Source organism: Rhinoraja longicauda, unplaced genomic scaffold (assembly GCF_053455715.1).
Source record: "Rhinoraja longicauda isolate Sanriku21f unplaced genomic scaffold, sRhiLon1.1 Scf000587, whole genome shotgun sequence".
In the NCBI taxonomy this organism is placed as follows: Eukaryota; Metazoa; Chordata; class Chondrichthyes; order Rajiformes; family Arhynchobatidae; genus Rhinoraja; species Rhinoraja longicauda.
Window position 1 is genome coordinate 20,965 of NW_027601803.1, and position 10,865 is coordinate 31,829.

Here is a 10,865-nt window from a genome sequence, read left to right on the forward strand (position 1 = left end):
AAATAATGTTCCAATCAGTCTATTTTAGATCTTCCTCTGATTGTTTGGTCATAGCTTTATACAGATTCTCTCCTCATTTTTCTCCTTTTACAGACCATATATCCTGCTCTACTTACAGGATTAGAACATAAACAAAAGAAAAAAGGATCAGGAGTAAGCCCCAGCTCTTTGAACCTGCTCTACTATTCAGTAAGATCATGGCTGATCTTGAATCCCCACAGACAAGAACAGAACAGAAGGCCATTCACCACCATATATCTGGGCCAGCCAAAGAAAGAACGATCCAGATCAATCCTACATCCACTTCTTGCTCTACAACTGTGTAGGTTACTGAGTTTAAAGTGCGTATCCAATACATTCTATCTGTCCTGCAATGTTCGGTTTCTATCGCCCTGTTAGAGGGTACGTTCCACATGGCACGGTAGCGCAGCGGTAGAGTTGCTGCTTTACAGCGAATGCAGCGCCGGAGACACAGGTTCGATCCTGACTACGGGTGCTGCACTGTAAGGAGTTTGTACATTCTCCCCGTGACCTGCGTGGGTTTACTCCGAGATCTTCGGTTTCCTCCCACACTCCAAAGACGTACAGGTATGTAGGTTAATTGGCTGGGTAAATGTAAAAATTGTCCCTAGTGGGTGTAGGATAGTGTTAATGTACGGGGATCACTGGGCGGCACGGACTTGGAGGGCCGAAAAGGCCTGTTTCCGGCTGTAGATATATGATATGATATGATATGATATGGTCTCCTTCCTTTGGGTGAGAAACTATTTCCTCAGTTCCTCTCTAATACTGACACTGAATATTTTACATTTATGCTCTCTGCCTATTGACTGTGCTGGCAAAAATATTCATTCTACTGTATCTAGGTTTGTCATAATTATATATATCCCATTTAAGCCTTCTTTTAACTTCCTTAATTCCACAGAAAATAACCCCAGCCTCTTCAATGTCTCCCCATGGCTAGGCTTCTCTGTCCTGGCAACATCCTCATAAACCTCGACTGTATCCTCTCCAGTACAGTGAGATCATTTCTGCAAAGTGTTGATTGTAACCATCCATCATACCCAAGTTGTGTCTTAATATATGTTTCATACAAGATTACATAATATATCCTAGCTTGGCTGATAAAATAAAGTATTGAAGAAAGACACGAAAAGCTGCAGTAACTCAGCGGGTCAGACAGCATCTCTGGATAAAAGGAATAGGTGACGTTTCGGGTCGAGACCTTTCTTTAGAGTCTGAACCTCTGAAGAAGGGTCTCGACCCGAAACATCACCTATTCCTTTTATCCAGAGATGTTGTCTGACCCGCTGAGTTACTGCAGCTTTTTATGTCTATTTTTGGTTTAAACCAGCATCTGCAGTTCCTTCCTACACAAAATAAAGTATTGCCTTTTTAACCACGATGCTGCCTTTGGGAAACTGTGATCATATACTCTGAGATTTCTTTAGCCTGGTACATTGGCAATTATTGAGCATTCATTTACCTTGTTTGCTCTGAGCAAATAATCTACTTTACATTTCTCAAGATCACATACCATATTTGCTCTTTAATATCTTTGTGAAATCTACAGGTTCTCTTCTTACTATAAACTGTTTAGTCAATTTTTTAAGTCGCTTACTTCCCTGGCTACCCAAGCATTTGTCAGTCCATGTATTGAGTTTATCAAACATGTCATCACTGCCTTTTGGGATCACAAACATTTGAGAAAAAAACAATTGTAAATGACTGTTTCCTTATTCTGAGACTGAATAACCAGGAGAAGTTAATAAGAGAGCAGAAAAAGACCACTTGGCCCTTTGTGTCTCTCCCACCATTCAACTGATTATATCCAAGATGGATGCCAAGTTTACCTACTGCTTTAACTACACGTGGACCTGTGAATAATATTCTAAATGTGGTCCCAACAAAGCTCAATTTAATTGGAATACAACATCTCTTGTATTCACATCCTCTTGTAATAAGGGTCAACATCTGCCTTCTAACTTGTTTGCTGGAAATTGAATTGACCTGGTGTGGTTTGCAGACACAGTTTCTGAGCATGCTTTCTACAAAGATCTTTGCAACAGTGCTAGTTAAGTGTTTTGTTCACATTAGCAAGTGATTATTTCAAGAGTCACAATCATTGACTAAACGTAACCTGTGCTGATTGAAACACTGTCGGTATTGTTTAAAGCTGTGGTGTTTATTACCTACACATTTGCTGGAAGGTAGCCACAAAAAGCTGGAGTAAGTCAATGGGATAGGCAGCATCTCTGGAGACATTTCGGATCGAGATTCTAACATCTGCAGTTTCTTGTTTCTCAGTTAGCTTCAGGTCATCTTTCAAGAAAGGTGAAACTGACTGAAGGTACAATTGCAGCAGGCAAGTGGAGGCTTACGTTTTCAGGAGTGATAGTTTGTCCTGTTTCAGAATGGACAATGAAGGTTACTTTGGGGGAGAAGGTTATGCATTTTTTAGAACAGATTCCCCAAACTAGAAGGCCACCACATACATCTTCCTGGTGTATAGTATCCTGTACAGTAATCTATGTACTGTATGAATTATATACATATTTATACAAGACATTAATAAATGGTTTTGCAGAGAAGCAACCATTTGTAACAGTGAGGAGAGCACTGAGTAGAACTTAGCCCAACATTTAGAAATTCAGCAAAAAACTTCAATTTTGCTAAGTAAAGGTTTCTCATGTATGTATGTGATCCACCAGTCTTCACTAGACTGGCTGTGAGGTTTTCATATTTAGTATAGATGTGATGCTGAAGCTTAAAGGCTTCATTTTATGACCTCTGTCTGCCACCGGTCAGACCTCATCGTCACTGGATGGGTTTCAATAAACCAGGATTTATGAAACTTCTTGTGGCCCTTTACCTCCTTGTGCTTTGGCGAATGGCTTGTAAGCCTTTGACATAATTAGGACGCACTATAGTTCAACATCTTACCTGACAATATCATTTGGTTTTCTCTGAGGAAACTGCCTATCCAAGGCCAGCTTGTTATACAGGATGCCCAAATTCTCATGTCTAGAGTAAAGACACACTTTGTCCCCAGTATGTTAGATATTAGCTACGACAAAGAATGGGCAGACATTAAGCAGTATTTCAACGTATGTAATTCTGGTTCTTCAAGATGTAGCAAGCTGATGAAGCAGGACACGAGTGTCAAGCGAAGTTTTCTTTATTCCTCAAGCACTGTCCAGCTCCTCAAACCCCCAGCCTCAACTCCCCCTGGAACTCCACCACCCACTGCCCCTCCTCCCCATTCCAAGTTCCGTGTCCGTGACCCCACCCCACGAGCCGAGGGCTCGCACCAGGCATGGCTCACCACCAGGGGCCGCCACACTGATGCGGTTAAATGAGCCTTCAGTGTGAATGAAAGTTTGTAAGATGTGGTTTTGCAAACTAAATTATTCAGGCAGATTTACTTTATTAAACTTAAGTCTTTAAGGACAGTACATTTCAAACTCATCAATCAATCAAATGCAACATGTGTGAACCTCATGAAGATTTATGAATTACAGATCTTTTATTCAGCCCAGCACCCTCTCAACTTTCACGAGTGGGTTTCAGAAGTATGAATTCATTAAATAAAATATAAAGGTTTAAACATTGGGCAGGAGTTTTGTAATTACTTATGTAATTTTATGGAGATAATTTACAGTTTTCCTGAGCATTATATGAAACATATCAAAGTACTTTTCATTATTTTACAGTCAATCCTACCCAGACAGAATGGGAGTCAGGGGCTTCAACCTGAAACGTTAATCTATTTCTCCAGCCACAGATGCTGCCTGACCTTTTAAATATTTCCAGTCATTTCCATGAAAATCCCTGCTTTGTATGTTTTCCTTTCTCATCTGGAGACACAAACAGGCCATTGATTTGCACTTCTTCCACTCTATGTAAGCTTACGTTTTTATTCAGCGACTGACATTTCTTTCTCAGAGAGTATAAGAAAATAACTGCAGATGCTGGTACAAATCGAAGGTATTTATTCACAAAATGCTGGAGTAACTCAGCAGGTCAGGCAGCATCTCGGGAGAGAAGGAATGGGTGACGTTTCTCCTGTCTGAAGAAGGGTCTCGACCCGAAACATCACCCATTCCTTCTCTCCCGAGATGCTGCCTGACCTGCTGAGTTACTCCAGCATTTTGTGAATAAATTTCTTTCTCAGAGAGGTTCTTTGGAGTTATGTTCAAAGTAAAGACAGTATTATTTAAAGAGGACAGCCAACATTATCTCCTCAAGGCAACTAGAAGGACCCACTTTTGGTCATGCACAAGCTGGAATATGGATCAGAAAAACACAAATATGAAGAACTTCCAACTTTTGACTTGGAACGTATTCAGAGAAAGTCGTTGACAAATACTTTGAATTTCACTGACGGATTTGGCCAGTGCAGTCTAGCTGCCTGCAATCTGCTCACGCCTGCACGTAGCTGAGCTCAACGTGAAGGCTTATCATGCTGGCCTCGTGTCTCAGAGTTCAGCTCACGTTATGGGTGGTGACAGAGCCGTGTACAATGCAGAGAGGATGCCCCTGCAGATAATGCTCCTTGTGGCACGAGACAGACAACTGGCAGAGTTGAGAGGAGGCTTTGGTCAACTGAGAAGTTATCAGTGATTTTAACACCCTTTACGTTGTGCTGATGTTCAGAGACATTTAACAACAAAATTGAAGTGAATAATTTTTAAAATGTTATTTAATAAAAAAGTTAATTAAAAACACGAGGAATTTTAAACGATAAATCATATAGCTCTGTGTAACCAACCCCATTGAAATCAATGAGTTCTTGAGGCTTGCAGTGGTATAATCCTGGGATTCTGGTCAGAATAGACTGTGCTACTGTTTGACTTTCTAAATCTCTCAGTAAATCTTTGGCAATGCATGAAAGTAGTCTGGCACAGAGTCTCTGACTGGCTGGGCGATGGTGCTTCCAATACTCCATTATGGCACAGTTGGTGACCCAAATAATTACATTGATAGGTTGGTATTTACTATGAGTTGCCAGATATGTGTTAGAAAACCAGATTCTGGAATGTATTTTGACACTGGTTCATACTCTGGTAATTACGCAGTTAATGTTTCTCCATGGTTTGTTATTTTTGTGACACTAATTGGTCCCAAGATGTCATCTCTTGACAACTGACTTTTGATAAGCTGCCATGTTAAATGTAGTAATGTGCACTGACAAATCCTGTCAGGGAAAGTGAAGTAAATGCATGTCTTTTTATTGTCAGGATGGATTGAAAGAGCTCATTAAAAATCTTTACTCAACGTTTTAAACTCGGGAACCAGTTCACAAACTTTAAGTCGATTCCATCCAAAGGTTGTAAGGTTGTAAGGTTGTAAGGTTGATCATAACCAGTCAAAAACAGAACGTTTGGAATATCTCTCTCTTTTAGATAAACTAAAAAACCAAAGTTAAAGATAAACTAAACGACCAAAGTTAAAGCACATGATCTAAGCATTAATGTCATGATCTCTGTGCTGCCCTTCAAATGCTTTCTCAATAAAGTACATTCTGCATTCTGTGAAGAATAAATCCACTTGCTATTTTTCTGAACAGTTACTTATCAGTTACTTATTTGCATCAGGTGTGCTTGATATAAGCTGAGTCCATCAACAAATGTGACATAACTTAGTAACCAGAGTAATGCAAACTTTAAATTAATCCACTTTTAGTTTTTTTCCAATTTAAAAAAAAATGTTCTCTATTCTCCCAAATATATTCCCCCCAAAATATTTAACTTTGGCTTTGCAGAATACTTTTCTTCCATGAATTATCCAATTTAATTGACTTAAAATTGATGGGATCCTCCCTCCCAGAGAGGTCAGAATGGGATGTATGGAGAGTTAAAGTGACAAGCAACTGAAATCTTGTGGCCGCACTACTGTGTGGACCCAGTGTACATCAGGCTTCTCCGTTGTAGAGGAAACCACTGTTGTGAAATCTTGTGGCCGCACTACTGTGTGGACCCAGTGTACATCAGGCTTCTCCGTTGTAGAGGAAACCACTGTTGTCCCGAATATCAAATGGAGTCATACCTTTAGTTCAGTTTAGTTTAGAGATGCAGCAACTACAAGGTGGAAAAGATGGAAATCATTTCACCAGTTCTTGCCTCCCCCCCACCACTGCAGGACACCGATTGATGGTTGCAGTGGGATATATTCACAGTCTACGCCCACTGTGAACATTACGGCTGGTACAATACAATACAATATATCTTTATTGTCATTGTACAGGGGTACAACGAGATTGGGAATGCGCCTTGCCATGCCATGAGTGAGTTATGCTCACTTACCCAAACAGGTTAACTTGTTAATAAGATAACATGATTGGTTTACAACCGGCTACTCTCTTAATAGACAATAGACAATAGGTGCAGGTGTAGGCCATTCGGTCCTTCGAGCCAGCACCGCCATTCAATGTGATCATGGCTGATCATTCACAATCAGTACCCCGTTCCTGCCCTCTCCCTATACCCCCTGACTCTGCTATCATTAAGAGCTCTATCTAACTCTCTCTTTAAAGCATCCAGAGAATTGGCCTCCACCGCCTTCTGAGGCAGAGAATTCCACAGATTTACAACTCACTGAGTGATAAAGATTTTCCTCATCTCCGTTCTAAATGGCCTACCCCTTATTCTTAAACTGTTGCCCCTGGTTCTGGCTCTTGTGTGGGTAATACTGATAGCCATATGGCCATTGGCCATTACTGTAGCCATCAGATTATTAAACACTACAACCTCCACATAAGCTCCGAACAAAATAGACTTTTACTGTAATTATTGCGCTATTATTGTTTATTTGTTTTTAATGTGTATGTATGTGTGTGTGTATATACAAATATATGTGTATATATATACATAATTATATATACACGTGTATATTATATATACATAATATATATATGTATATGTATGTGCATATATACACACACTGAACTTATTTTCTCGTTTATTATAATGTTTACAGTGTACTATGTTTGCATATTCTGTTGTGCTGCTGGAAGTAAGAATGTCATTGTTCTATCTGGAACGTATGATAATAAACACTCTTGATCCTTGGATTATTCAGGTTCCATGCGATTGCTGAAATGGCCATTCTGGTTAGCTGAAAGTGCAGCCTCAAAGACCATGGTGGCTAATGCACCATTTTGTTTGGAGCCTGATTTCTGTAAAGATTCTTCAGTAATTCCCATTACCAATGCCAAACGTGCCAGTTAATCAGTGTAATAATCAGCAGTGCCTGCTATGGTGAGCTTTACTATGCAAATGCAAAGCCCTGGGAATGGAAACCCATTTCTAACAATGTCAAATAGCACTTTGTGGGCAGTGATTCTGCAAGGAATGCAGACCTGCCACACATAACATGACACATTGCTTGCAAGATAACATGGACCCTTTAAAAGCATTTTTCAAAGTACAACCTCTTTGCATTGTCTCTCACCTATATTGTTCGTGATCTAGTTACAATTTTACAGAACTCTTTGTGAGAGAAAACATGTTTGCCTTGAAATGATTCATTAATTAAATCCGGTCCAACAGCTTTTAATGTTCAACTCAGGCACACAGTCAGCAACAACCTGGAGTCCAGCTGTCGGGACATTAGAGCATTGCTTTAACTTCTGTAAGATCATTGTTAATCCTTTTAATTCAATCTTCCAAACCATATCTAGTCAATTTAAATTTAAAATCAACAAAAGCAAATTGAGATTTGGTCATTCAGCATGGAAACAGGCCCTTCAGCTCAACTTGTCCATGCTAACCAAGATGCCTCATCTAAGCTAGTCCCAGTTACCCGCAATTAGGCCATATCCTTCCAAACTTTTCCTGTCCATTTCCATGTTCAAATGTTTTTTAAATTCTGTTATTGTAGCTGCCTCAACTACCTCCTCTAGCACTTCATTCCATACACCTACCACCCTCTAAGTGAAACATTTGCCCCTCAGATTCCTATTAAATCTTTCCCCTCTTACTTTAAACCAATGTCCTCTGGTTCTTGATTCCTCTACCCTGGATAAAAGTCCTTATAAGGTCACCCCTTAACTTCCTACGCTCCAAGGAATGAAGTCCTAGCTTGCCCCAGGGCTATTATCAGGCATGTCCTAGCTTGCCCCAGGGCTATTATCAGGCATGTCCTAGCTTGCCCCAGGGCTATTATCAGGTCTTCCAGTCCAGGCAACATCTTCGTAAATCATCTCTACACTTTTTCCATCTTAATGAGATCCTTCCTTTAGCAGGGTGAGCAAAATTCAACACAATACTCCAAATGCAGCCTCACCAATGTGTGTACAATGGTCCCAACTTCTATACTCAATAGACTGATTGATGAAAGCCAATAAACTTAAAGTTTTCTTTACCATCTTATCTACCTGTGGCACCACTTTCAAGGAACTGTGCACCTGTATTCCTAGATCACTGCTCTACAACACTCACTGTGAAGGTCTTGACCAGTTTGACGTTTGTCCAACTTTTAACGCATAACTAACACTTGTTTACTATGTAAATTAAATACTTGGGAATGGGGAGCCATTTGGTAGGAATGAACACTTTCAATTTTCTTAATGGTGTAGAGATTATTTCAAAATCTTTGTGCTCTCTGTTTTTATAAACAGCTTACAGATTTTTCTTTCAGCACTTTCTTTAAGATGTTCTATATTTGTGTCAAAGGACAACATTGGTGCTTGCCTGCACTGGGCCTATTGGTGCCAGTAAATCGCTGCATGCCTCATAGAATCCCCTTTCTGTAATTAAAATAAAAGATGCTGTGCCACTCATTTTTATTTTTGGAAATATTACTCACATATTTGAAAGGATATACAGCACAGAAACAGACTGAAGATGGACACAAAAAGCCAGAGTAACTCAGCAGGACAGGCAGCATCTCTGGGGAGAAGGAATGGGTGGCGTTTCGGGTCGAGACCCTTCTTCAGACCAGCATCTGCCGTTCCTTCCTACACAGAAACAGACTGTACAGGACACGATGGAGTGAATACTCCATAAACCACATCTCATCACTCCTCACCTTCAACTTTTACCGTATCTCCAAGTTCTCCTCTCCCTCAAATATATATTTGAATATATTTAATATTACATTTTAAATGATGTTTTACATTTTAATAATTTATACTTTTATAATTTTCATGGTGTATAATTTAATATTATATTTTTTATAATATATTAAATATATTTGAATCTCCCTCTATTGAATATATCTATACCCTTCACCTCAACCATTGCCCATGAAGGCAAGCTCAACATTCACATCATGCTTTGTGTTACTTCTGAATTGCCAAATGGGATTCTTGGTGATTATTTTACATTGATGATTTCTACATGTGCTCTTGCTCATGTGCTAACGTTTCTCAGTTTGCACCCTTTAGAATTTTAGGTGCCCCTTTATTCAGGAGAAACAACACCCATTCTGTTCATCCTTTGCTAATAGACATTTCAGGCAACATCTGCATAAATCTTTGCACTCTCTCCAGCACATCGATCTTCTTATAATATGTGGTCTGGAACTGCTTGCTATACATTCTCACTGTGATTTGATAGATAATTAGCACAAGTTTTCAACTTTTCAAATCTATCCTTCTGACAACAAAACCAGAGTTGCTTCACTTTTTTGTTTGGGTTTGCCAATTGTGGCACAACTTTAATGATTTGTGCATTTGGACTCCAAGATGCCATTGTTCATCTACCTCACCGAGAACCTGGAATTAATAATTGTCCTCTCTATTCCTCCTACCAAATCATGCCACCATGCTTTCTGTCTGTGTTGAGTCTCATTTGTCAAACATTTATCCACTCTGCAAGATAATTAATATTTTCTTGTAGTTAGTGTATCTTTCATCAGGTTTAACAATCCTTACCCCCTCCTGCCACAACCATTACATTTGGTATAATTCAGAAATATATTAAATTTTCTTAATCCTAGAGTCTAAATGAAAAGTGTAAAATCTGAACAGCAGAATGTTAATATGACTTCCTATAATTTCCTGACATGAACTATTCTCATAAGATCATTAGATCATAAATTATGTGAGATATCTCCCAGTCTGTTGGCATTCTTTAACTAATTATTAAATGTGTGCAGTAATGCCTCTGCTATCTATTCCATAGATTCTTTAAAAAAATGTAGATGCTATTGGCCTATGTTTAATATAAGCACTTTTTTGCTTTTATATCCTCATATCTCATTAGTTAATTAACACTGTCATGTCCACCTGTTCTATTTCCCTGTAAATACCAAAGTGGAATAGCAGGAGAGTGGTTTCAGTGCTCCGTGTTACTGCTACTGCCCCCTTCCCATCCAAGGGAAGTCATTAAAATGTCACCCCTTTGTGGTCAACAGCTCCGGCACGATCTTCCCCAATGATGCACTCCCACTGTGCTGACCTGCTGGACAAACATGGTCATACGGTATAGACTTAAACATTGCTGCAGACTGCAGAACAGGCAGCATCTCTGGAGAGACGGAATGGGTGACGTTTTGAACCGAGACCCTTCTTCAGTTCCTGCCTACACATTGCTTCACAATATTACCCTGTCAATGATGCACTTTTGTTGTTGAAACTTTATGCACACAGTGCATTGGTATGGAAATGCTTTGTTTTTCCAGATTAATGTTTTATAACAGATTCAAAAGAGAGAATAGAAGTTTTGTTAGGTCACAGATGGCAGATAAAACATGACGCTTCCAATTCCTGTACTCGATGGAAACAGCAAGACACCATGTTTCCTGGGCGTCTTGTGTTAAACGTATCTGGGCTACTTACACACAAGCCTTACCTTTCCAACCTTGAATCATATTCAGTGTAAATGCAGAGCTAAAGGAAGATGGAAAGGTTTCTGGATCAT